Below are 27,981 nucleotides of genomic sequence, written 5' to 3'. Positions count from 1 at the left end.
ACAGTACTTACTCTAGTGCTTGTTTTAAGTTTTGTTAACCCATGCTTCAATGTCTTATTTTTTATTATTAAGCCTTTCTTTTGTATGATGGAAATAAACATGTTCACTATGCCTAATTTATATTGTACATTGAGAACCCTTTTGTTCCACTTTTGGGGGTGATCCTAAACATGAGTCAGACTCAAACTTTTAAGTAAATCTTCCTGGGGCACTAGGGTAGAGGGACATAATAAGCAAAAAATGAGAGAATAGGACCCTAAATCTTTTCATTTGAGTCTTAGACCTCAGGAACTGAACTCAATCAATACCCACCTGAGTCCAGAGAAGGGGGCACCAGTGGAGGAGAGTTTGTAGTCCACCCCCCCAACCTCTAGGTTCAAAAGTCAACATTAGTTGTTAGCATAGAAACGAATTGCTAAACTATGTATTAACTAGAGCTACCCAATATTAGAATGGTCTATCAACATAGTAGGTAAAGTCTCCATCTCTGGAGGTGTTCAAGCAGATACTAGATGATTACATGTTCAGGTCCTCAGTCTGCTCAGGTAGGACTTCAACTGAATACCTTTTGACCTTCCTCTCACTTCTGAGATTCTGGAATTCTGTGTCTAAGACAAGCATGGAGGAGGTAAAGAGAGTGATAAGGATGAGTGATAAATGGGGGATGAGCTGAAAGGGGGAGGCCAGTGGCTCAGATACAATGAATACTACTCCATTCAAATTTTATTGCTCTCTCTCAGTCAGGGGAAGCCCCAGTTCCACATCTCCATTCTTTTTCTTTTATACCCTAGTGTCTGATGGGGGAATGTTCCAGGTTGGGATGAGGAGAAGAGTTATAGACTGTTTAGCCCTGTCCAACCTTAGAGCTACAAACACAGGCCACTTTCATTGTCTTAGGGGGCATCCAGTTACTGCAGCTTGTCTGACATTTACGGTGATGTGGGGGTGGCTTTTGGGTAACTTTCTTTAGATTTGATAAACCAAATTTGATAAACCAAAAGCCTAGAGAATCCCTAGCCCATCCTCAGTACTTCTCAAATTCTGGCCTTCTAAGCAATCAAGACAAACTCAACAGCAAGTCTGGGGCACTGAATCAGAAGAAAGACTTTCAATAGAGGTATCATTAAACCTAGTAAAATCCTTTGTGGAGACTCCTTCCTTCCCTTTTTTGCTAGGTCAAGTAGAGATGGGAATGGACAGAAAGAGGGGGGAAAACTTAAGTAAAGGGCTCCAAGTGCTGGACCAGTGCAGATCAAGTCCCTTGGAGTCCATACTCAACCACTGGGAGATGTCCATAATGACTGAGTCTTCAAGAGGTCAAGAGCGAGTCATTCAGAGTTCCTTTGTCAGGCAGCAGGCCCCTCATTAGTTTAAGCTATGTTTCTGGGACATGCCCTGTCAGCTGGCAGGATTCATTCTGCCTATCACCCCGGAATCTGGGGAAACTGCATGCATCTATGACATCATTGGTCTGGAGCTTGTCATTCATCTGCTTTCCCTTCTCTGACTGATCATCACTTGTGTCCAGTTCCTCAGTGTCACTCCTTACATCATTCTGCACCTGAGAATAAAAGGCCAAGAAATGAGAAAGTATAAACATATGGGAAGAAGTTGGGCATAGATGGAGGGAAAAGCAACCAGAAAGACAACAAGGAGCAAGATATAGGGACAAGAAGAAACACAGAGGTACAGAAAAAAAATGGTAGGGAAAAGTGGAAAGAAAGATGGATTAAGGAATTTAGAGAGAGTCAGGGAGGTAGGAGATGAGGAATGAAAGAGAGACAGGAAAGAGTAAGACAGAGTCAAGGAGGGATCAGGAGAGACAGAGAGGAGAAAGAAAGAGATCGGAAAATTGAGAGGGTTAGATAAAAAGACAGAAGAAGACCAAGAAGAAAAAGAAGAAAAAGCAAGGTCCTCAATGAGACCCTGTTCCAGTACAGCTTGGATACCTATTGGCACTAGTATGACAAAATTGATCTTTCATTCTCCATGCCCTTCTTCAGCACACCATTGTACCCCACCCTCACCACCAACTCAGTGTCTGTCACAGTTGCAGAGACATCTGGAAGCAGGTATCCTATTCATCTGTGCTTCTCAGAATGGGAAACTCTAAGACAACAGGCCAGGTGACTCAAGGTCACAAAGAGATCAAAAGCAATTCAATACATACCCCTTGAACCAAAATAAGTTTAAAGAGCATGCGAAGGATGAGGGAAAACCAGAAGACATGGAGAACTTGCAGAACCATCAGGAGACCATTAATAAAATAGAATCCAAAGTAGGGCTGGAAGTAGGATTGGTAGTGATGATAGGTATTGTAGATGACTCTACAAGAGAGAATGATTCAGGTAATGAAGAACTGGTCCCTTGAACACTGAAAAGGTGTGACTTCTAGACTGCTCTTTGACATCAGAAAGAGAGCTCCCCACCTAGAGGCCTCCTAGATGGGGCCTCTAGGAATGGGGAAACAGCCAGTTGAAAGGACCTCCAGTCCCTCCAATTCTAATGGGGTCACCATTCTGTCTTTCCCATACATAGAAGAAATCAAATACTTGGAGTGGAAGGAATAAGCTCTAGGCACCATAAGACCCTAAATGAAAAGTATTTAGGTCCCCAGTGCCCCTCACCCTCTTGGCTCAGAAAACTTCCCCCTTTCCTTCACCCACCCCACCTCATTTTCACGGACCAGGCTCACTTGGTTGGAAAGAGGATAAGTCGGCTAACAAAAAACACCACGGCAAAGATGAAGAAGGTTATATCACAGGAATATTTCCACTTTGCGTAGTTAAACATTTTACCAGCCTGGGAGGGGAGAAAAACATAGGTCAATTTTGGAGTTCAAAAGGTTCTCAAAAGGCATCTGCTATAACCCATACTTGACTAGGAATGCGCACTGTGACTCCTCAGCCAATAATTATCCAGTAGCCACTTGAAGACCATTAATGATGGGGGAACTCATGACTTCCCAGAGTCAGTTGATTCTACTTTTAGTTACTTCTGATCATTATGAAATATTTATTTAGATCTAGTCATTCTAATGTGACAACCCTGAAAACACTTGAAATCAGTCTTTCTTTCCCTCTCCACCTCCAACCTCAATCTTCCTCTTCTCCAAGTCAAACATCCCATTTGGCATGAGTTTTAGTCCCCTCTATATCCTGGTTAACCTTTTCTGGAAGTTCATGACTCTTTCCCTAAGATGCCTTCTTGATGACACATCTCCATCTTTCCAAAACAATGTGGCCTGGACAGGTGTAATGCTAATTATGTTAATAGGCCTGCCTATTAAGGGAAGCTTGATTAGGGGAGATTTTCTTTGTAGGAAGGCTCATATCTTTTATTAATTTCTAATGAGGCTCTTGTTCTCAAGGGTTGTGATGTCCTCTGGTTCTGAAAAGTGTATATGTACTCTGAGGTGAAGTTTTGCTTTGGGGCTTACTCATTTGAAGTGTTTGTTTGACCAGATGAGACTCTGGGTAGCAGCTAAGGAGCCCCCCAGCTTTGAAAACCCAGATGTTGATGCTTCTCTCTCTGGTAACAATGTATGTATGTAATGGTCAGACAGTTGGATCTATCTATTGATCTGTGATGTATGTATTTTTTATGGTCAGACAGTTGGAAACCCTGTCTGTTGGTCATTATTTCTTTGTATTTTCTGTGAAGTTCAGAGTGCTGACTTTTTCCCTTGTAATGAGTGAATGACATATGTGCTTGATTAAAATAGATTATTGACCCCTCAAAAGTTACTTTCCTTTTAGAAAAGTAGATCTAAGAACCTGTACAGCTGGCCCTTCAGTGTATGTCAGGGTCTTTGCTATTATATCAGGGCAGAGGCCAGGAAAATTATTACCTCTCTATTCAGGACACTGGGCCCCTTGGAATTCAATTATTTTCATTGTCATGTCATCCTGTGAACTTACAAGGTACATTTGAAAAAACAAGGTTTTTTCCACCAAAAGTATAGCCACATATCTCCATCTTGTGCTCCTGAGGCTGGTTCTGTGATGTCTAGTGGGGAACTTCTCCCTACTAATCCTCCACCCTTATAGAGATCTTTAGGGATACTGATGGATTTACAACCTGTTGACACTCCCCCTCCCTATTAACATTTCACCATGCTTCCCATCTGCTAAATTGCCTTTGATTCCTCTATCCATGTTATTCAGGGTTTCTATGTCCTGTGTAGGTCTATAGAACTATCAAAACCCTGTTTGACTCCCCCTGCTTGAAGTCCCTAACCTAGATTTTTTAAACACCATCCTTCCCTCCTGCAAACTCCTTGCTTCTGAGCACAAGTAAAAGAATCATAGAATCATGGCAGATGTCGTAACCATAATGTCAAGATAATGAAGCAGGATGACTGATTACTGGAGTGTAGTGGGAATGGAAGCACCTGGAAACAGCTCTGGAGTCACATTCTTTGCACATAGAAGGTTCCCAGGAGATCAGGTTGATCCCAGCAACACTTTCTCAGACAAGAACTCCTGGCTAGGCTCACTCACCTCCAGTAAGACATCTGACACATCATGGAGCAGCAGCACCAAGGCACCATGACGCAGGTAATTGGTAGAATAAGAGTAGAATATCAAGACAATGACAACACAGTGGTGTATGATCTGCTCCTTGAAGTCCTAGTAAGAGGAAGGCAATGATGAGGTCAGGACCTCCTGAACGTCCCAAAAGAAGCTGGCCTTTTCAGGGTTAGTACACCTTGACCCACATTTTAGATCAACAACCCTTCCTAGTACTTCTACTTTTAGTCTGGGAGGGCATACACCTCCTCTCCTGAGACTTCCATCTTGACAACATGAGCATCCTCCCATATAGGAAGGAAGACTTCTGCCAAGGGTAGGTAGAAACACTTCCAGTGAGAAAGAAGTGAGAAAATGAAGGAGAAACTTTCATAGTTGTGGTGGAGGAGGTAGGGAAGAGGGACAACATGGCAGAGAGAGAGTAAAGATCTGATGTGACTTGGACCTGATAAGAGGAGTTATAGAGGATACAAACTAGTTGTTGAGTTGCACTAAAATGAATTGGTATCTGAGCTCAAGAATCCACTGATTCATTCTCTAAGAGAGTATGCTAAGCCTAAGCTGACTATGCCTGCCCTTGTTTGCATCCAAAAGAGGAAACAGTTACTGGCTCCAGTTGTTGACCTTCAGAGTCAGGACTAAGACTGATCCTTTGCTCAGGAAGGTAGCGATTGAAAGGTGGCCTTCTCTCACTCTGTCTGGAGAGTCAAGGCCTTTCCCCAAAGCCTGTGTTCCCATCACACTCACCTTCCTCTTCACATCATAGAACAGAGTCACCAACAAGGAAAGGTAGAAGCCCATCTCCAGGAGGAACCACCAATATAAGTCAAGCTGCAGAGGCTGGAGGTTGGTATAACCAGGGGGTAAGATGGAGTTAAGAAAAATACCAAAATCAAAGATAAAGAGAAATTGATCATGAATTCATGTTCCCTGAAACCAAGAATCCCATAATGGGTTGAACTTCATGGTCAGAAAACCTCTAGAACCAATTTTCTCCATGTCAGATATTAACAGATTAACTCATTTCTTTTTTCTGAACTTCTAGTTCTGAACTAGTTTTCTGAACTTCTAATCAATCAGAGGAATAACAGAATTTATTTTTAAAAATTATTCTTAAATTAAAGCCACTACAAATCATTCCCATATATGCAGCAGAACACAAATGAGAACTAAAAATGATGTGGTGTATCTCCATTTAATCTGCTTGCTTCATTTTTGATATATATACATATATATATGATTCCACCTTTTTCAGAATTACCCTGATTTCGTTTCCTTCAGTTCCTTTCTATGCAGGTTTTTTTAATGTCAAATGCTCTCTTATTTTGTCACTATTGATAACTCTTTCAATTTCATTCCATCCCTGAAATGAAAGAGACAGGCAGACAGAGAGAGAGAGAGAGACAGAGAGACAGAGAGAGAGAGAGAGAGAGAGAGAGAGAGAGAGAGAGAGAGAGAGAGAGAGAGAGAGAGAGCTCTTTCAACAAATAAGCATGCAAATCCAAATAAGCAACAAATAAGCAAACAAATCCACAAGGTGGCCATGTCCCAATCGATGTCTCTTCTTTCTCCCTGAGTCCACCTCCTTTCTGTCACACATATAAATTTTTTATATAACACAAAGTTGAGGAGGACAGTTAATATGCTAGATGATATTATTCAAAGGTCAGACTAGAACAATAAGCTAAATTTAATAAGATGGTACTCAATAGGGATAAAGTCTTATACTTTGGTGTAAAAAAATCACCTTTTCAAGTATAGCATGAGAGGACTTTGTCTGAAAAAAGAGTGAAGATTTTGGTAGGCTGCAATTCCAATTTGTTTCAATAGTGTGGTGTGGCAATTCAGAGTTAGTAGGGTCTTAAGCTATACTAAAAGAACCAGAGTGTCCAGGTCTAGCGAAATCATATTAGTCCCATACTACTTTCTCTTATGTACTTACTTACTTTAGTGAGTACCTGAAAAGACCTTGGCCCAAAAGGTCAAGGTCTCACATTGCATCCTGGGCCCATCTCCAGTCATGTTGATGAATATCTGGTCATTGGATCCAGATGGCTTAGGAGGAGAAAGTGAGGTTGGTGACCTTGCACAGCCCTCCCTTAGTCAAAACAAAGTGCAAGTTGTGTCATCACTTCTCTGATGTCATGGTCTTGGAAAATATAGGATGAACACAATTTTTGTTATACTTCATCATAGATCTTCTGAAGAAATGGTTTGTCATTTCACTGACCAGAGGTCTTAAGGTTTTCAAAGTTGTTTTTATTTACAACCTTATCGTCCTTGTATAAATTGGCCTTCTGATTGAAGAAACGATCTCATTCTGCATGAGCCCATAGTGTGCAGGATGCTCTGAAATCAGCTCTTTGATCATTTCTCAAGGCACAAAAATGTACCATTACATTCACAATTTATTCATCCATTTCCAACTTGGTAGTTCCCTTCTTAGATAATAGGTCTTTGCTTTTCTTTTTCCCTCACCCCCAAATCTTCTCTTTGGATTTGAATTTGTTTTGTGACTTTTTTTCCTCCAATATCATCTTCCCATATAAACTATTTTCTCACTATCTCCACTTTTTTCCCTGTTGGATGTGATGAATTTCTATATCAGTTTGTGTATGCACATGTTCAATCCTCCTTCAGTGATTTCAGATAAGATGGGAATTCATCTTATGCCTGCTCCCCACTTCCTCCATGTATATACCCTTCTTCTCACATACCTCAATTATGAGAAACAGCCGAATTCTATCCCATTTTCTATCTTTCCCTACTAGTACATTCTATGTACTCTTTCTCCTCTTGACACCCTCAGAACAGAACAGAGCAGAACAGAACAAGACCTCCAGGCCTTCAGTATTTCTTACTTAATCCCTTCAATACTCATAGAAGACATTAGGTTCTGAAGGGACACTTGGGATCTCAGATTCCCTGAGCAATTGGGTTCTTCTATGTCACATGACTCTGGTTACTACAATAATCCCAGAAGCTTCAAAGGTTCCCACACTGGGCCTTAATGACCTCTCTGGGTCTTTCTCAGAAGGTCTACTCTCTTGCTGATACCGGATAGAGCAGCAGACTATGTGTCTCTGGTTTAACTCTCATTACTTTTTGGAAACTGATGACATAAACTTTTCTGATGACTCCCCTTCCTACTGCCTGTGGGATTCTTGTGAGATTTTTGTGCAGATCTGGGCTGGAAGAAGTTATGTTAGCGTATTTTCTCATTGGATCCAACATCCATGTCAAAATACTTAACTGTGGGTAACCACCAAGGCTCTGTCCCTGGACCCTCTTCTCTCTCTACATGCTCTTCATTATTGACTTTCTCAGCTTTCAAGGGTTTAATTTTCATCTCTACACAGATGACTCAACAATCTATATCCTCAGAACTAGTATCTTTCCTAAACTCCAATTCTGTTTGATTACTTGTTTATTAGACCCTTCAGACTAAAGGTCCCCTGGAATCTGAAACTCATCATATTCAAAATGAAACTCAGTATCTTTTTGCCAAAATCCACCCCTCTTTTGAATATCCCTATTCCTATCAAATGTGCTATTAACTTTGTCATCATTGTTGACTCCTCACCTCTGTCTCACATAGTTCCTTATTTCCTTCAGGACTCAGCCAAATCCTTTCTTCTGGCTAAAGTCACTTTCTAATTTCTAAAGCTGCCAGTCCTCCCACCTTCCCTAAACTACTCTGGATTTATTTATATTTATCATAATATATTTATATGTACCACAACCAACAAAATCTCCTTGAATAAAGACTATACATGCTGCTATCCATAGCTATAATTCAGCTTCTGTTTGAATTTACCCCCTGGCAATGTGGATGGGATGTAAATGGCTCAGAAGTATGAAATTTCTTTACTTAACTAAAAATCCTTGAATATGTGAGAGAGGTGTGGATGCTCTAGTCATTCAATGTGAATTCTTATAACATCTTCTGTGATCATATCCTTTTTTTTTCAAACCCAAAACTTCAATTCTCTTCTTGAAGTCATATGCTTCATTCTAAGCCTGAATTTCTTTCACCATCTTGAAAGAACTCTTTTCTGAATAAGAAGGGACCAGTAGCCATGGTGATGAAAACCTTTTTTTACAAGGTTCTATTCCCTCCTTTTGAAGAGTTCAGAGATCACTTTGGTTGTAAACTTTACTTATTGTGGATACATTATAAAATTAATTTGCTAATTACATGAGCACTTACAAAGTTATTATTTTAATCTATGAGTCTAAAGGGTTTGAGAGTAAAGATGAGGGAGAAAAAGGAAAAGAAAGGGAGAAATAGAAAGAGAAAACTTACCTGAGAAAAGGTTTTTTCCATTTTGTTTATAAATTGGGATGGTGTCAAACCCAATTGATTAATGTAATATGTATTTCTTTTCATTTCTATGGCAATATCAGGGCATACTTTGGTTACCTTAGAATATCTATAGAGGATGAATGAACAGTAGGAGGGTGGGCATGATGGTCAACTAATGTCATAATACCAAACAGTTCACTAAACCTTAGACCACAAGTGCAATCTCATCGCATAAACTTATTACATATATGTGTATATGTTGTCTCCTTGGACAAAATGTAAATTCTTTCAGACCACGGATAGTTTCATTTCTGTCTATGCATCCCCTGGGCATTAAGTAATATCTGGCATACTGTAGGTATTTAATAAATGCCTAATGATTAATTGATTCTAATTCTAAGATTCTGTGATTCTCCATGGTACCTACTTTACCTCCTGGTAAACTTCTTTGGTCAACTCTGACACCCACCTTTTCCCTAGAAATACTCACATGTTTGGGGTATTCCTCCGAGCATAGTCTAGGTTCCCAAAACCATGGCTCCTGGAAGAAACAAGGGATAATTTCCTAGAAACTACCCCCAGCAATGCCAGGCCCTACAGACAAGGACTCTGTCCCATAATTTTGATCTTTCTTCAGGAATCTCCCAGCATGCAATAGGAATGATCTCAGCTCATCTTCACTGCCTTTCACTATCTTGCCCCCTCCACTTTTATTCTCTGCCCACGTCATGACAAAGTCATACATGGCAAGAAAACCTTTAGTCAGAGGAAAGTGTTGACCCTAGATTCTTGCTCTTGTCCCCCCTTCATTCCGTGTTATCAGTACTTGTTCCCTGTGTTTTCTCTGATATAGCCTGAGGTAGGTGCAGTGTTAGAGTGGCCCCTTAAATTGGACACCTGCCTAACAAGGCATTGGTCAAATTGTACACATGCCAATTGGAGTCCTATAAATCAGTCTGGGCACTTAACTAAACCAAACACTTATCTTGTTGGCCTCTCTCTGTCTTCTTTCTCCTATGTTCCTCCTATGTTCTTATGTAGCATCCAATGATGCTACTCCCCCATCACTTTGGTTTAGTGCTTTAGTCTCATGGCTTGTGTTCTTGTTCATATCTGACTCAGAATTCTTATCAATTCTGTTTGTTGGTCAGATTGGTTAGTTCAGGCACAGGATCCTGGAGAGCTCTACCCCACAGAAACTATAAGCAAAGGTATAGGATGATGGAGAACAATTCAGTGTAGACAGTAAGAAAAGTAGGGATGGAGAAAGACAAAGAAACAATGAAATAAGCAGAGAAGTAAAGGTACAGAGAGAGAGTTAAAAGTGGCCAGGAGCAAGGGGTGGGGGGAAATAGACAGCAGAGAGAAACAGAAGGGAATAGAGAGAAATTAAGAGGATGAGAATGGAGATGATAAGGAGACAGCTGGATAAAGAATACAAGATGGAGGAGAAGAGAGGGGCTTAAGAAGATAAGAGAAGTTGAGAACTAAAAAGTATGTGAAGATGGAGAGTGAATGATGAAGAGCATAAGGACAAAAAAGAATGGTGAGAAGGAAAGTACAGAACAGACAAAAAGACAAGCATATAAGGAAACAAAGAGGACATTATGATGAGGGGACAAAAAGAAAGAGGAAAGAATAGAAGGGATAAAAGGATAGAAAGATAAACAGCAAAAAGGGGATGGAAATACGGAGAAAGAGGGGACAGATTGAAATAGAAAGGAGAGAGGTTAAAGAAAGATAAAAAGAACAAAGAATGTGAAGAAAATTGAGGTCAGAAGAGGACAGGAATGGACAGAATGAAGAGAGAAAAGGGAAGGAAGCCACATGTGATAAGGATAGAATAAGATATACTCACCTTGTAGAGGATGAACATGCCACCAAAGGAAGAAAAAAGGTAAAATAAAAATCTCCAACTGAAAACAGAGAATAGGGGAGGGGGTGAGATGATGAAATGAATACAAGGAGCAACTGACAAAGGGTAGGGTGTATTAGCAAATAGACATACAGGGCTGCTGCTTTGCCAGCCACACCTGATTGCATAGCACCCTGACCCCAACCTGGATCCCCTTGGATCAGGTGTCACTCAGGTCTTCCCAGATTACCTGGATTCACAGAATTTCTTGTGCAGTAATGGTTGTTTCTGTTTTCTCTTGTGTCGAAACCAGCGTTGGATCTGCCTTACTGAGAGACCACACTGGTGGGCAAGGTGACTCAGATCATCCTGAGAACATCAGAAGACAAGAGGAATGGAGATTTTAGCTGAGACTTCAGGGAAGCCAGAAAGCAGAGTCAAGGATGGAGAGCATTCCAATTATGGGAGACAGCCAGAGAAAATGCCCAAAGCTGGAAGACGGAGTGAATAGTTCATAGAACAGCAAGAAGACCAGTGCCATTGGATCAAAGAGTATGTCAAGAATCATAAGGTATAAGTAGACTAGAAAGGGGTGGGTCTATGAGGCTTATGAAAGACTTTGAATGCCAAACAGAAGATGTGATATTTCACCCTAGGAGATATAGGGAACCCCTGCAATTTATTGAGTAGGATGATAACATGGTCAAATCTGAGATTTAGGATAAAAATTACTTTGGCCACTGAGTGAAAGATGTATAGGAGTGGGCAATGACTTGAGATAGGTAGATTCACCGAGGCTATTGTAGTAGTCCAGATGTGAGGTGATGAGGGCATTTAATTGGATAGTGGCGTTGTCAGAGGAGAGAGTGGGGTTATTGGAGAGATAATAGAAAGGTAAAATTAACAGGCATTTGGTAACCAGTTGAATGTGAGAGGTGAGAGAGATTGGGGAGAGAAGGATGACATTTACATGAAGATCCCGAAGGACAGAGAAGATGGTAGTATCTTTGACCATAAAATGGATGTTAGGAGGGGAGGAAGGATTAGGGAGAGCGATAATGAATTGTTTTGAATATATTGAGTTCAGGATGCCTACTGAACATCCATTTTGAAGTATCTAAAAGGAAGTTGTAAATGCAAGAGTGGAGATCAGCAGAGAGGTTACAGAAAATAGATAGATCTGAGAATCAAGAGCAGAGAGATGGCCATAGGAGCTGAGGAGATCACTGAAAGAAGTAGGTAAGAGGGAGAAGACAAGAGGGCCCAGGACAGAGCCATGTGGAACATTTATGGTTAAAGGGCATGATCTGGATAAGAATTCAGCAAAGGAGACTGAGAGGGAGCAGTCAAAGAGGTGGGAAGAGAACCAAGAGACTGTGGTATGCCCAAAACCTTGAAATGAGACAAGATTAAGGAGAAAAGGGTGATCAACAGAGGCAAAGGCTGAGGAGAGATCAAGAATAATTAGGACTGAGAAGAGACAATTGGGTTGGTCAAGTGGGAGATCATTGATAATTTTAGAGAGGGAGTTTCTGTTCAATGATGAGGTGGGAAGCTGGATTGTAAGAAGTTTAAAAAGCATGAGAGAGGAAATGAAGATATCTATTGCAGATGGGGTTCTCAAGGAGTTTAGCCACAAATGGTAGAAGAGATATGGGATATTAGTTATTGGGGATAGGAGAATCAAGGGAGGGTTTTTTGATTATGGGGGAGACATGAGCACATGTGTAGACAGTAGAGGAGGAAGAGCCAGTAGACAAGAACAAGAAAGATAAATGAAAATGTAAGGATAATATCTATTAGAAGCAACAGGATGGAATAGGACTGCTTTTGCAGGTAGAGGGATTAGCCTTGGTAAGACATAAGGCTACCTCTTTGTGTAAGATAGGGGTATAGAAGGAGATAATGGCAGAAGTCGTCTGAGTGACAAGGAATACAGAAGAAAACAGAGGTTATGTTTGAGGCAGTCCTAGATATTCAGTCCCTCCAATCTCCCCTACTTCTTATTTGATGACCATTGAACATCATGAATTGCCCTACTGAAGCATATTGAGGCTTAATGCTTTCAGGATCCTTAACATTACCCAATCTTGGGTCTGCTCACCTCTTTGGGATTCTTACTCTTTGTCCAGAAAAAGGACTCCAAGATGGAATTGGGGGCAACCTTGACCCTGAGTTTATCATGCACACCCATGGCCCTGCTCAGAGACAGCCCAATGGTCCTGTAAGGGGAGACAGAAGGAAATGAACACCCATAAACCTCTCTCCTTCCATCTCCAGCCCTTTGAGGAATCTCTCTCTGCCACATTCTGCCCACCAACTGGCCTGCCCCAGGTAAATTAATACAGACTGCAGTAGATAGAGAGTGGGAATGGGCAGATTATGAAGAGGCTATCTATGAGGGAGCAGGGAGAATCATGTGTGTGTGTGTGTGTGTGTGTGTGTGTGTGTGTGTATGTGTGTGTGTTCTTCTTCCTTCGTTGCCAGAGAAGACCATGCCATCAGAGAAATAATGACATGACTTGCACTTGACTTTGTTTTGAGTGAGGTAGGGCTGTGCAGGTCACCAGCCTCACCTCTCCTCCAGAGCCATCTGAATCCAGTGACCCAATATTCATCAGGATGACTAGAGATGGCCCAGGATGAGGCAATTGGAGTTAAGTGACTTGCCCAAGGCCTTTGTGAGATCTCATCCTAGGTACTAAACCATGGGCTATCATGAAGAGAACAGGAATAGCCCTGCAAATGAGTTAGAAGGAGCCCCTGAAATTCTGTGCCAAAGCACAAATATTCTTCTGATTTCAAATGTAAAAAGCATTTATTAACCAATTTCTTTGTGCAAAGCTAGTGGACAGCTACATGGTGCAATAAACAGAGCACTGGGCTTAAAATCGGGAACACTCATCTTCATGAATTCAAATCTGGCCTCAGATATTTACTAGCTGTGTGATCTTGGGCAAGTCACTTAACCCTGGTGCCTCACATCCTCATTTGCAAAATGAGCTAGAGAAGAAAAGGCAAACCACTCCAGTATCTTTGTCAAGAAAACCTCAAACGAGGTCATGAAGAGTTGGACATGAGTTAAATGACTCAGCTGCAGCAACAAAGTATGCAATGACCTGTGCTTAGTGAGAGACATAGGCTTTGTGTAAAATATTGTCTCAGATACCAAAGATTTTAAAGTCCCCATCAACATCCGTAATATCACATAGTAATACAGTATAAATACATCAAAGAAGTAAAAAATAATGGCATCTCCCAATAAGAAACTATCGTTACCAATGTTTGGAGTGGGGATGGTATGAGACAAGTCTTCCTACAGGAGGTAGCATTAAATTTGGGTTGACAGGTGGAGAAGAAATAAAGACATTCTAGGAATGGGGCAAAGGTATGTCCAAGAGAATGGACATGGAGGTGGGATTGTATAAGATTATTTGGAAACAAGGTTATATCCAGTTTTGCTGAAGTGCAGACCTTAAGAAGGGGAATAATGCAATAAGGCTTCCCTCCTTTTCTCATAGCTTATTTATATACCTTTACATTTATATAGCACAATCTCATATATTTACTATGAGGAAGAAACTCATAAACCCACTTTGAATGATTGGCATTGTGGAAAGTGGACTGACATTGAAGTCTATGCATCTAGGGTGAAATACCAGCTCTGCTCCTCACTGCCTGTGGAACTTTGGGGAAATGACTTCACTCCTCATCCATAATATTCCATGACTGGACTAAGAAAAATGCTTACGAGGGTCAGGGAAAGCCTATAGGAATAGCCTATGATTAAATTAGTATAAATATAAGAGGGGGAAGGCTCAATTCTCAATCCATTTCACTTGATAAAGTCATAGATTGTAGTCACACATCATGAGGTTTTCATATGTAAACAAGATTTGTCTATTTGTCTTGAAGTCTTTGTGAGTTGTGAACATCTCTCTGATTGGGTCAGGGAAATAGGTCTATTGCCTAAGTAAACAGGTTAGCCACAGTTCTGGGGCCTCTAAATGGGAAGGAGGAAACAAGAGAGACAGGAAGAATGAGAGAGAGAGAGAGAGAGAGAGAGAGAGAGAGAGAGAGAGAGAGAGAGAGAGAGAGAGAGAGAGGAGAGCATTTATTAACTAATTTCTTTGTGCAAAGGTATTGGGCAGCTACATGGTACAATAAACAGAGCATTGGGCTTAAAATCAGGAATACTCATCTTCATGAGTTCAAATCTGGCCTCAGATATTTACTAGCTGTGTGATCTTAGGCAAGTCACTTAACCCTTAACATTTATTAAATACTTGCTATGTGCCAGGCACCATGCTAAATGCTTTACAAAGTCATTTCATCCTCACAATAACCCAAGGGTACTATTATTATTCCCATTTTATATTTAAGGAAACTGTCAGAGGTTAATGGTTTGCCTAGGATCACATAGCTTTTAAGTGTCTAGAATGGATCTAAACTTAGGTCTTCCTGACTCCAGGCCCAGTTCCCTATCCAATCAGCCATCTAACTTACATATGAAATCGCAAAATTTGTCAAAAAGAAAACACTCACATACAGTGCTGTGAGGTAGAGGTCAATATTTATACCAAAGAAATAAATTAAGGAAATTTAAACCTAAGAAACACCTGAGGTGTGGAAAAGGATCTTTGCATCAAAGACATTGCCAATATCTATGATAAAATTCTAGTATTCAAGTTATCAATCACAAATATATGACAACCATCTTCCAAAGGATAAGTAATCAGAGCATATAACCAAAGAGTTTTCAAAAGAACTGCTAACTCCTAAGAGCCATAAGAAAGATTGGTTCAAATTGTGTGTGTACGGGAGGGGGGAGGGATGGAGGAGGAAGGTAAGGAAATGTAAGTAAATGCAATTCCAACTTTTAACATAATCCTTAGAAAATAGATCCAGATGAAAAGTTATGAAAATAGTCTATGTTGGATAAGTTGTGAGAAGGCAGGAATACTAATGCATTATTGGTGGGACTATGAATTTGTTCAACCATTCTGGAAAAGGATTTCTGTGTGTATGTGTGTTTCAAAGTTGTTTGTCTTTACAATGTTATTGTTATCATATAAATTGATTGCCTGGTTCTTCTCACTTCACTTTACATCAGTTCTTAAGGGATTTTCTTCAAGTATGGGATTGACCATATCAACCTAGTACGGAAAAAATTCCTATGGCTTCCAATGAACTCTAAGATCAAATATAAAATCCTGTGTTTGACTTTTAAAGTCCTTCATAATCTGGCCACTTCTTATCTTTCCAGTATTCTTACACTTTACTACCCTACTTATATCCTAGCAAAGCTTTCTTTCTTGTTCCTCAAACAGAGCACTCCCATCTCCTGACTTTGCAACTTTTCATTGGTTGTCCACCAATGTTGTCCACCAATGCCTGGAATTCTCTCGCACCTCACTTTAATCTGACTTCCCTGGCCTTCATCAACAATCAGTTCAAATCCCACTGTCTTGAGGAAGCCTTTCCTGGTCCCCATGCAGTCAAGGCCTTGCCCCTAGCTCACATCTATTCTACATATTCTCCATTAAAATATGAGCCCTTGAGGGCAAGGAACATGTACTCTTCTTTCTTTTATTTAGCACTAAGTGTAGTTCCTGTCACATATTAAGTATTCAATAAATGCTTGTTGATGAACTGACAGGGGAGGGTTGGAGAGAGGGGAAGAATTTGTCCAGAACTGACCGTAATTTTATTTTTTAAAAATCATCAATAAAATGATCTTAAAAATGGAAAGGAATGGAGGGAAGCTCACAGTTCACTCACCTTTCAAAGCAATATCTGATGAGGACTAAGGCAAAAGTCAGGGGAAGAGCCATCCACAGGTCCTTAGAGTGAGGGTAGGTAACTCCATCTGAATCCTCCAAGTCAGTCCATGAGAGCCCAGGGGGCAGCCAGTACTCTGCCTTCCAAAACCAGTTGTACAGGCTGGCCATCATCTTGTAAGAAAAAGACTGAGAGCTTTACTAGAAATAATTCTGGTTAACTGAGAATCAATGTACACAGAGAGCTGATTTTGGAAACAAAATAATTGCATATACATAATAAAAGTCATAAATACAAGGAACCTTCAAACACTTCAACCCTTCCATTTTACATGAGGGCAAACTGAGGTACAGAGAGGCAAAATAGCTTGGTCAATGTCACAGTCAATGGCAGAGTTGGCCTTGAACCCAGATGACTTGATCTTCCTGTCCAGATTGCTTTTTATTGCACCTGATCCCCCCAGGACACAGAGAAGGTATGGACTAAGTGATCTTCTAACATATAGGTTAAATCACCTGAATCTTCCTAGGCATAAGACACCTACGTTTCCCAGACCTTGTCTAGCATCTATTTTATCTAACTCATCTCTGACCAAAACTACCTACTCTGTGACCAGGAATGTGGGCTGTGGGGCACAGGGTAAATCACTTCCCATGAGAGAGAATAGACCCCAGAACCACAAGGAAGAGAGGGAACTTAGGGCAGTGAATGTCAGAATTGGGAGGACCATAGAGCAGAGAATGTGACAGCTTGGAGAGACTTAAGACTGCAGTATATCAGAACTGGGAAGATCTTAGAATATGAAATGAGGAGTCAGAGCACAGTATACTGCCAAATAGACCTAGAAAATGCCAAATCCAGATAGGGAAATACAAAAGATGTTGCAGTATATCACTTTTCCAGCCCAGGTTGTCAGATGGAGACAGAGAGATCTATGGACACTGGAGACAGGGTCAGGTCTGGGGATGGGGGTGGGGACACCATTTGGAGCACTCCAGTTCAGGAAGAAAAAGCTGTGCAAAAAGTGGAGATCCCAGATGCATTATATGGTGTGAGAACAACTAGCACTGGGAAACTTTCATCCACTACTGAGTTCTAGGTCATAGATCCAGTACAGAGGAGACAAGATCCTGTACTCAGGGGTGTCATTCCAGATAAAGAGCATTCATAGGCCCTGGGTTGTATACTAAAGAAGGGAGAAGTTCAGAGAGAAGCAGGAGTTGAACTCCAGAAACAGTCTCAGTTACATCTTCTAGCCCGATCTGAAACTTGCAGAGTAATAATGAGGACAGAAATCCCAGAATAAAGTGGATCCTGCACTTCTATCACTCTGAACCAGAAAAACTTCCTAGATGCCTGATAGTGACAGAGTTCAACAGCAGTCTATTACTGCTCAAACCCATATTTAGGCCAGGAATTTGCAGAGATAAGAGTAGGTGAAAAGGGTAGCGATCAGATTTTGCCCTAAATAAACCATTTTGAAAGTACTGAAAGCTTGCAGGCCTCTAGCCTAACCTGTCCTTGAAAACATTTAATGCTCTCAAGAAATCAGGAGAAAGACCAGACTAGACATTACCCCAGAAGTACCCAGAATCTAGTCCTAATATAAAGTCTGAAGTCAGGAAACAGACTGGAAAAAAAACAAGAAAAAAATCCCACCATTAAAAGCCATTATGGCGACAGGCACACTCCAGACATTAAAGAAAACGACAGCAAAACATCTATAAGCAAAGTCACAAAGAAAAACATAGCGTGAGCACAAAGTCAACCAAGATTCCTGGAAGATAGGAAACAAGAGTTATAATGAGTATTTAAAATGCTTGTATAAATGAAATGAAAATACTAGAGGAAAAAATGAAAAAGAAATGAGAGATTTAGAAAGAGAACTAACATCTTGATGTAAAAAGTATAAAAACTTGCCCAAGCAACAAACTCTCTGAAAAGTAGAATGGAACAAATAGAAGCCAAATGATTTCATGACACAATAATAAGTCATATTAATAAGTAAACAGACTGAAAAAAATATTAGAAAAATTAAGGCAACTTATAGTAAAACAACTGATCTGGAAAACAGATCAAGGAGGAAAAATTCAAATTTAGAAGTTTAAAAATTTAAAATCTTATTTTAAATTGAAAATTTTTAAATACTTAAAAAAATTGAACTACCTTAAGGCCATGATTAAAATAAAGGAAACTAGGCTTCATATTTCAGGGAATTTTAAAAAGAAAACTGCCTAGACGTCTACCACCAAAGCAGAAATTGACCTAATTCAGCAGTCATCTCCTGGGGGAAAAAATACAAACTCCCAAGAATATTATAGGCAAAATTCAGAGCTTCTAGGTCAAAGAAAAGATCCTTCAAGAAGTCAAAAAGAAATCAAATAACAAGGATCCACAGTCAGGATCACACATGATTCAGCTGTTATCATTAGAAAAGAGTAGAGAGTTTCAATAAGATATTAGAGAAAGCAAAGGATACAAGCTTACAGCCAAGAACAAATTACCTAGAGAACTGAGTAATTTTATGGGGGAAAGTGGACCTTTAATAAAACAGGGCTGTTTAAACATTTCTAATGAAAAGGTCCGAGTGATGTAGAAATTTTGAAGTACAGATATAAGAGTTAAGAGAAACACAAAAAGGTAAACACATATGAGCCATGATAAAGAAGTAAACAACTACGAACTGCTTCCATTCTAATGTGGTTAGGTAAGACACCTGTCTCAATTAAATCTTATCCTCACCAGGGATCATAGAGATATTCTAATTAGACAGAAGGCCTGAGAGTGATTCTGTTACGTCTTAATGATATTAAAAGATGAATGGAAAGGGAGGAGAAGAGAAATTCACTGGAAAGAAGGCAAGGAAAGGAAAGTTAGGGGAAATTATCGGACAAAATTAGGGTATACAAGTAGAAGTCTCTATGAGTAAGGAGGAAAAAGTAAGGTAGTGGGGGACACTTGAATTGGTCAGAGGAAAGAATACAGAGAGTTGTGTAGAGAAATACATTTCACCCAACAGGGATATAGGAGAGAAAGGGGGGAAAAGGGAGGGGGAAATTAGAGGGAGGGCAGATGATTGGATGGATCAATCCTAAGCAAAACCAATTCAGCTAAGGATGTATAATAACATAGATATTTTTGAGGTGGCAAAGAATTTGAATCTAAGGGGATGCACATCAATTTGGGAATGGCTAAATCAACTGCGTTTGTGCTATATGGACATAATATATCGTTCTTGTGCTATATAATACAATAGAGGAAATCGTTTCAGAGAATCCAGAGGAGACATATGAAGTGATGCAGAATGAAGTGAATAAAACCAGGAGAATAATGGGTACCATGACAACAACATCGTAGAAATGAACAGCTTTGAAACACTTTGCAATCCTAATGGTTACTAATGGCCAACCAAGATTCCACAGGACAGATGATGAGACATACTACCTTCCACCTGATAGGTGAGAAGTATGGAGTGCAGAGTGATATACACATACACATATAAACACATATGTATTAGTATGTATGTATACATGTGTGTGTATGTACATAAGTAGGGGTTTTTTTAGACATAGACAATGTGGACATTTGGTTTGACTATACATTTGTGACAGGGGTGTTGTTTTTCTTTTCTTTTCAATAAGGGAGTGGATAGAAGAGAAAGAGGGTGGATTTTTGCTGATCAAAACAGGAAATTTAATTTTAAAAGTTCATGAAATGTAAGAGCTAGGAAGGTGCTCAAAACAGAATGGTAGAGATGGGAGGGTCCTTAGAACATAGAATGACAGAGCTGGGAGGATTCCAGGCCATAAAATGGGAGACTATGGAGAAATCAAATAGTTCTAGCTAGATAATGAGACTTAATGGCTCACTTCACGGTGATGTAGAAGGAGCTTCCTGCTTTAGGTCAGAGTTGGAAGAGTCAGTCTGAGGACCCTTCTAGTTTTGTCCCTCTAGACTTCCTCTCAGGGCATCCCAGAAATCCCCCAATCTTTGCCCAGTGACCTCTCCTTATTCTTCTAAGGCCCTATTCCTAAAGAATGGCTGGGAGTTGGGCCCAGTGTTCTCAATTTTCTGGGACCACAACATCCTTAGAAGTGCCTCCTTCCCTTGGAATGACCATTTTCTCAAATGACAGGGAGTGATACAACCAGGGAAGGTATCTGGGGTTGCTCACTGGGAAGGAGGTCACCTATTTTCCATAGAAACACCCTGATTTACCTTACCTGGGATAAATGCCTCCACCCTCCATGCTGAGCATGAGCACAGCTTCCAACAGAATATAAGCTCCTTAAGAGAAAGAACCATTTTTTTGTAATGGGCCTTTGGGCATGATCCAGTCAGAAGTGATTTAAGATATGCGGAAGGATGTCTGGCCAAGCAGGGCACTCATCTCTCATATATCTGCTCTAGCAAAAAAAAAAAAAAAAAACCCTGAATTTCACACCAGAACAAATAATGGCCTACAAATTCAATGAGAAACTACAAGGAGTGCCTTCTTTCATCCTGGTACTATATAAAAAGTCAACCCATAGCCCACAGAAAACAGAAAAGAGGAATGTCAGTGATGTCAGTGACAGAATAGGCAAATAAAGAGGCATCCCCCTTTGCTATTGGCTGATTTTTTGTGGAGTACTGGGAAGAGAAAGGGTACTTATAGTTGGATGAAAACCAAGAGGGCATACTTATCACCTGTTCAGATGACACAAAACGGGAAGAGATAGCTACCACAGTAAATGACAGTCAAGATCAAAGATCTTTGACTAGGTAATTGGGTTATATTTAATAAGATGAAATTCTAAAGGCAGAGTCTTGTACTTGAATTGCAAAATAGCAGCCCCACATTTATAGGATGAGGGAAACACAATTTGATAGCAGCTTTGTACTACAGTGGACAGAGTACTGGACCTGGAGTCAGGAAGACCTAAGTTCAAATCTGTCCTAAGATATTTACTAGCTGTGTGGTCCTCAGCAAGTCATTTAGTCTCTGCCTGCCTCAGTTTTCTCAAATGCTAAAACTTGAGGATCAAATGAGATAATATTTGTAAAGTCCTTGGCACTTAGTAGGTACTTATTAATAAATGTTTATTCCTGGGCTTTTAAGTCAACTGCAATTTCTTTAATTCTCATCTGTGTGAACTGGCAACCAAAAAACCAAACCTCTTAAATTCTAATCCAGTCTTGGTCTGCATCAAGACAAATATATCTTCCAGGAATTAACTCTGAGGTTAACACGCCTTTTGTACTCTGCATTAGTCAAACAACATCTGGGGTTTGGGGCACCACAATTTAAGAAGGATATGAATAAACTGGAATGTTTAGATGAGTGTAGCCAGAATTCAAGGGCTCTATGAGAATCAATTGAAGGAAATGGGCATATTTAGTGTAGAGAAGACTGGGTGGGGGGAGGCTGGAGAAGACGTGATAACCTCCCATTATTTGAAGTACTGTCAAATGGAAAAGTGTATTCTGTCTGTCCTAACAGGGCAGAATCAGAAAGAATGAGTGAAAATTGCAAAGAGGCCAATGTGGGGGTAGGATAGGGTGGGGAAAATTGCTCATAATAACAACTGTCTGAAAGTGAAATGGGCTGCCTCAAAAAACAGTGGTTCTCCCTATTTGGGAGCCCTCAAGCCAAGGCTAGATAGCCATTTCTTGACTATATTATACTGGAAATTCCTTCCAAATATATGTTGCTTCTTCCAATTTGATATTCTGTCAACTCATTGTCTCCTGGGCCTTATTCTCCACATCTGTAAAATGAGTAGGTTGGAATAATGGTCCCAGAGAATGCGACTCAGAGGTGGGGGATGACTGAAGGAAAACAAACAGACTCTACAGACTTTGCTTAACTATATTTCTTTGTTCCAGGGGAGGGTTCAATGGCTAGTGCAGCGGACGAAAATGAGATTTAAAAAGCCATTTCCACTCTAAAGAGTGGGACCATTCAAATGGTTTCAAGCCCCAAAAGACTTCTTGGAAGAACTTAAAAAAGGAATTCAAAAATTAAATAAGAGAGGTTGAGAAAAATAGGAAAAATAATAAACATAATCCTGGAAAATTATGAAATGTATGTTAACCAGTTGGGAAAAGAGATACAAAATATTAAGGAAGAAACCTTGAAAACTAGAATTAGGGAAGAGGAATCAAATGAAGTTATCAAACACCAAGAAATAATAAAACTAGGAAAAATAAAAGAGAATCTCCAACATTATTAGAAAAACAACTGAAGTGGAGAAGAGATTGAGGAGATACAGTTATAAAACTACATGAAAGTTATGATCAAAAAATTATCTGGATATAATATTACAAGAAGTTGTTAAGGAAAATTGCCCTGAAGTTCTAGAACAAGAAGGTAAAGTAGAATAGAAAAAATTTACTGTTAACCACATGAAAGAGATCCCAGGAAAAAAAGTTATAGAAATTTCATAACAAAGCTTCAAAACTTCTAGGTTAGGGGGAAAATATTTCAAACAACAAGAAAAAAATACTGCAGAAATACATTCTGGATTTCACAAGACCTAGCAGCTTCTACTTTAAAAGACCTTAGATCTTGGAATATCATATTTTGAAGAGCAAATGAGCTGGGGCTTCATCTAAGCATAACTTAGCTGGCAGACTTGAGTGCAGTCCTGAATTTAAAAAAAAAAAAAGGGAAAGCTAATGAACTGAAAGACTTTGGGGTATTAGTAATAAAAAGACCAGAACTCAATGGAAATTTTGATATGAACGATCCAGAAGAAATACAAGGAGAAGTATAAAGACTATTTGTGTCTAACGATAGCCATCTCTAGTACGGGGTGGGGGGAGAGGAAAGTAAAAAAAGAAACTAACGTGATGTCTTTGTTGTATATTTGAAGGGAATACCAAGTTGTATATGGTAGATTACAGTTTCATATACAATCATCTTTTTATTTTATTATGCTGTGGAAATACTTGTTTTATTCCAGAAATTAAAAATAAAATAGAATTTAAAAAAAAAAAAGGATTAGTCCCATGTCTCCAGGCTTCAAGCACAGATTCCTTCCTACCACTCCAACTCTGCTTGTTAGGCTCAATGAAAAACCACAGTCACCCTGCCCTCAAAGGAATACCACTTGTTAGCTCTCTCTCTCTCTCTCTCTCTCTCTCTCTCTCTCTCTCTCTCTCTCTCTCTCTCTCTCTCTCTCTTTCTTGCTCTGTGTGTCTGTGTCTCTGTCACTTGCTTTCTCTTTCTCTCATGCCCAGATCTCTATCAAAGAAGTAAAGAAGTGGGGGAGAAAATAAAGGATAAGGTGACTGGAGGGACAGCTCCACATACTTTCTTTAGCTACAGAGGTGGAAGAGGGGAAAGATGGGGGGACACGGCTGAGACCTGGGGGCACTAGAAACCTGTACCTACAACTAACTATGAGAAATCCCACTAGTCTAGAAAGTAACACCTCCCCAGATATTCAAACTCTGGTTCCTAGCTTGCTACCTGGACAGTCATGAACAAGTCATTCCCTTTTCTGGGTGTCACATAAGGGTGAAAAGAGATGTGTATTTGTGATATTGGGTACTGTGACACTGGTGTGTGTTGCGTTGTGTGTGTATGTGTATGAAAGATTCAGAAATCATAAAAATAAGACAAAGAAAGAATAGGAAACTTGCAAGACTGGGAAAGGAACAGTGTGTGTGTGTGTGTGTGTGTGTGTGTGTGTGTGTGTGTGTGTGTGTGTGTGTGTGTGTGTGTTACAGGGGTGATGAAAGTATGTGGCTGGGAGAAACAGAGACCTTTATTCCAAGAAGAAACAGAACAGGACTGAGCTGATCACCTTTTTGTTATCACAGCTAAAGGCAGAGGGAGGGAAGTTATGGTTATGTATGTGTTCTGGAGCAGCCCCTTAAGGAAGAATCTTGAAACACTAGGAAATGAATGAGCGTTACTTACCTGCTGGAGCAGTAAAAACAGAGGGACAGATGTTGAGGGGCAGACCTTTCTTGTGGTCACCCTGCACAGGCTCTAAGTTTGGGAGTCTCTCTAGCCCAGGTAGAAAGATGGCCTCTCCTGAAAAAAAACACGACATATTAGATCAGACAACCCTTTCTTTGCCACTCAGAAGCAGCTCCTGGGGAAGAAGGGAGGGAATGGGGTGGACCCTGGTAAAGAGCCAGTACCTGGGGTTGTGGAAGGCAAGGGACCAGGGAAGAAAGAACTCAGAGCTTTGGACAGAACACTGGAATAGCCAGTATTGGGAGGAGGTGGGAGGAAGAGATAAGGGTAGGGAGAGGAATAGAAAAGAAAGATCATCAGGACCCTGGTCAGAGGAAGGCCAGAGAGGGAAACCACATAAGGCAAGGGAGAAACTCCTGGAAAGCAGTTCAGGGGGTTGGGGTGGGGCTGAAGGGCAGGGACAAGAGTTAAGGAACAACCTAGGTAAGACCAAAGCCAGGTGGAGCTAAGACTGAGAAGGTTGGAAGGGGACACAGAGAGGGAGGGCCTAGGTAGGGGAAAGTACAAGGGACTAAGATTGGAAAAGGAAGGAGGTTAGAAGATAGGATTAAATTCTAAATTTCTGCAATCCAGTGCATTATTTTGTCCCTAATACCTCCAGGTTGTTGCTAGATACAGCTCTCTTCCAGTCATTGAACAGGACCAGACTCAAGCGTACCCACACACTCCCAAAACAGTCCTTTCGGGTTTCTTGGACTGTGAAGGCCTTGTAGCCCTATCTTAGCCTCCTAGTTCACCTCTGAGCCCCTCACTCATAGCCCCTTAATAAAAGATCATTGCTTCTCTACCCCATTTCCATAATCACCAAGGTACTCAGTCCCACCCAAACCTAGAATCCTATAAATACCAATCAAATCTGCACCCTCCTGACTCTTGACCCACTGAATCCCCTATACAAGGGCAACTTTCTGAGCCACTTGCTCCCAACTTGACACCCTCTATATTAACACCCTCTCTCCCACTCCTCCTCCCATCACATACACTGATGTACTCTCAGCCCCAGCTGTTCCCCTGACAGGAGACAGAGAACAATATTACCTCCATCCCACAGAGACACAGGTACACTGCTCCACTCAAAATCTCTCACCTCCCAACATATACAGGGGCCCGCACAAATGCACAGAGGTGCACACAAACCCAGCCTATTTGGTTCAGACCCTATCTTTCTAACTTTTCCTTTCTCTCCTTTCATTTTTGATCAAACTATGGAGTGTCACCTGCCTTCTTGGCCACAAACCAAGGACCAAAGACTCTCTACCTTGCTATTCAACTCTCTTATCTTGTTTGTGGGGACCCCTTTTCTTACCTCTTCCAAAATCCCTAATTTCTGTAAAAATTGCCCTTCCTGTCACCTCCTCAACTCCTCTCTCTCACCTCTTATGTCTAATTGATTGCCAAATCTCTCTGTTTTATATTCCTGTCTCTCCCATACAGTCCTCTCTGTCCACTCTTAAGTACAAGACTAGCTCAGGTTTTTATCACCTCTCACCTGCTTGGTGTTTCTCTGTCTCGTCTTTCCACATTCTAACCACATCTTACACAATTGCTAAAGTAATTTTCTTTAAGCAAAATTTGATTATGTGACTCTCCTACTTAATCATTGTTACTGTTCATTCATTTATGTCACATCTGACTTTTCAGTGCCCTATTTGCGATTTCTTTTGGCAAAGGTACTGGGGTGGTTTGCTAGTAAGTGTGTGAGGTCAGATTTGAACTCAGGAAGATAAATATTCATGACTCCAGGCCCCCAACTCTATCCACTCTTCCACTTAACTGCCCTACTTAATCAATCTACTGTTTAGCTATTGCCTCCAGGATAAAAGAGAAATTACACTAGTTTTTAAAGCCCCACACAATCAGGCTCTGACCAGCATCTGAAGACAACTGGACACTGCTCTGGATGAGCCATCACTAGACAACATTTGTAGAACCTTCCTATGTGCAAGGCTAGGGTTGGGGGAGTAGAACAGGGGGCTGGAAAGAGGGAGGGAGGGAAGAAGGAGGGAGACAAGCTTGTTTCTATCCTCTGGGAGCCAGTTCTCCAGTGAAGCAGGAGAGAGAGATAAAGGGATGTCTATAATATAGAATTTCCTCCTTAGTACTATGAGTGATTGGACTCAGCTCTCTTCTCCTGAGCCAAATCATTAAGTCTGAGTTGAGCAGGATCCAGAGGCACGTGCTTACTGACTCCCCATAAGTAATCATGAAGAGAAAGAATGCAGAAAAAGCATCAGATGACTAATAGAAACTGATGTAGTATAAAGTGAACAGAAGCAGGAAAATAATAGATAGCATGACTTCAACAATGGAAATGAAAAGAACAGAAATTAAATCAATGGTTTTATGATCAATGATCAAGCCAGGTCATAGAAAAGAGGGAGGAACATGTACTCCTATCTTTGCAGAGAAATAGCAATCTATAGGTGTAGAATGCCACATGCACTGTCAGAGATGGTGACTGTGTTGGTTAGTTTTGCTGACCTGCCCTTTCCTCTTTCTCTTTTATTGTTTATTACAAGGATTGGCTGTCTGGATTACATTATAATGAATAGGAGAGAGGAAAGGAAAGACTAGCATTTTTAAGCACCCAGTAGGTGCTACGCATTGTGCTAGGCATTTGCAGATATTATCTCATTTGATAAAGGGGAAGACAGCTAGCTCTTGGAAAGGGGCTGAAAAGGGAGGTGGGGTGGAGAGATCCTAATTCCAAGGAGCAGGAAGAAATATTGAACAGAAGTGCTATAAAAATGAAATATAACGTAAAGCTTTCGTTTTGAAAATTCTAAAGTTCCTGTGGGTCAGTGGACAGGCAGACAATAAAGAGTTAATGATAGGAATGGATCTATGTGGAATTTTGTTTGTTCATTTGTTGTTTGTTTTTGTCACTATTATTGGGAGGAATAGCTCTTTCTCTATGTTCTTATTCTCTGCCCTCATTTTTCTCCCCTGCCTCCATGACAATCTCATATAGACTCTAGGTGTTGTCAAGCCAGAGAAAACAGCATCTGCCACTTCAGACTGGCTCCCTCTGTTAAGACCCGACATCAGAGTTTTGTCCTGACTAAAGTGTTTCAAAGTTCCAGAACCAAGACACCATTTATTCTAACCTTCTTTCTTGTATGCCTGTTTGAATCAAAGCGAAATGATTTGCCTAAGGTCATAAGAGGTTGTAGCTTAACTCCTCTGACTAGAGAGTCAGAATTCTTGCACTGAACAAAGTTCTAGGGTCCCCAGAAGCCAAAGAGAAACACTGTCATTGACTTTACTCTTCTTTTCCTGACCGAAGAGTTGTCTCTTTTTTTAACTTAATTAAGCAAAGAGCCTGGTTTGCCTTACAGTGGCACAAGCCCTGAGCCAAAACTGAGGATGGTGGACTTTTGCCTGATTCCATGAGGCTGATTTGTGACCTGAAGCCTTTCTTTCTCCTTCCTCTGAGGTTCGGTTTCCCCATATAACTGGTAGAGTGCAGAAGAGAAAAATATGGACAGGAAATTAGGGAAAGGAAGAAAGCATTTATTAAGCACGTACTGTATAC

General features: G+C 40.5%; 1 long non-coding RNA gene and 1 pseudogene across 1 annotated transcript; one reads left to right on the top strand and one right to left on the bottom strand.

The window, feature by feature from the left end:
* Nucleotides 1-24: 24 nt before the first annotated feature.
* Nucleotides 25-24,496, bottom strand: LOC140499488 (ceramide synthase 4-like; annotated as a pseudogene).
* On the top strand, nucleotides 1,542-16,221 carry LOC140499489 (uncharacterized). The gene is made up of 5 exons (XR_011965464.1): nucleotides 1,542-1,686; nucleotides 5,299-5,378; nucleotides 11,007-11,245; nucleotides 12,826-13,027; nucleotides 16,024-16,221. It is a non-coding gene; the product is annotated as an uncharacterized lncRNA (long non-coding RNA).
* Nucleotides 24,497-27,981: the final 3,485 nt, after the last annotated feature.

Source organism: Notamacropus eugenii, chromosome 4 (assembly GCF_028372415.1).
Source record: "Notamacropus eugenii isolate mMacEug1 chromosome 4, mMacEug1.pri_v2, whole genome shotgun sequence".
NCBI classification, from domain to species: domain Eukaryota; kingdom Metazoa; phylum Chordata; class Mammalia; order Diprotodontia; family Macropodidae; genus Notamacropus; species Notamacropus eugenii.
Note: the sequence above shows the minus strand (reverse complement) of the source record. Positions and strands in the feature narration are given on the sequence as shown.